Genomic DNA, 693 nt, shown 5'->3' with positions numbered 1-693 from the left:
ATAAGGGCTAGCACATAGTAAATAAACATTTTTGGATGAATCAATTAGTGATATAAACCTGGATTCTAATTCTACCACGTTTTAGTTGCATGATGTAACTCAAGTTTCTAAAGAAATTCTCTAAGCCTCATGGTCCTCTTTTATAAAGCTGGGACCAAAAAACCCCACAATTTATAGCATTATTGAGAAGATTAACATTATATTTGTAAACTATTAGGAGAGTTTGTTGGTATCAACAGCATGTATTTCTGCTCCTTCCACTTCTCTTAAAAGGAGAAGAATGAACAAAAAAATGTTAATTTCTTGGCAACATTTATTAAATAAAAGGGTAGCCCTTAGTGATAGCATATGCAAATTTATATTTAGTTTTGTCTTTCAGATCCCAAATATTTAAAACCTAATCAAATGCTCAAACAGTGAAGGTTGCTTTATTCTTCAAATCCTTGACAACTCCATTTCACGAATTTTCATTATAGATTGCAATAGTCAAACTGTCATCAAAATTCACAGCAAAGCCATCTGAATTTTATCCAGAAATATATATGTACTTCTTCCTTGCCATTATTCCAGAATGGTCAGCTCCTCCAGGACCCACGTCCCCACTGCTCTGCTCCGTGTCAGCACAAGGAATCCAAGAGAGGCTCAGGACTAGTGCAAGGCTGTGCTTCTTGTTTCTATGCAAGTTCCCTGTCC

The sequence above is a fragment of the Propithecus coquereli genome, unplaced genomic scaffold, assembly GCF_000956105.1.
Source record: "Propithecus coquereli isolate 6110/MARCELLA unplaced genomic scaffold, Pcoq_1.0 Scaffold24, whole genome shotgun sequence".
Lineage (NCBI taxonomy): Eukaryota > Metazoa > Chordata > Mammalia > Primates > Indriidae > Propithecus > Propithecus coquereli.
The sequence above is the reverse complement of the archived record's forward strand: the minus strand, read 5'-3'. Positions refer to the sequence as shown.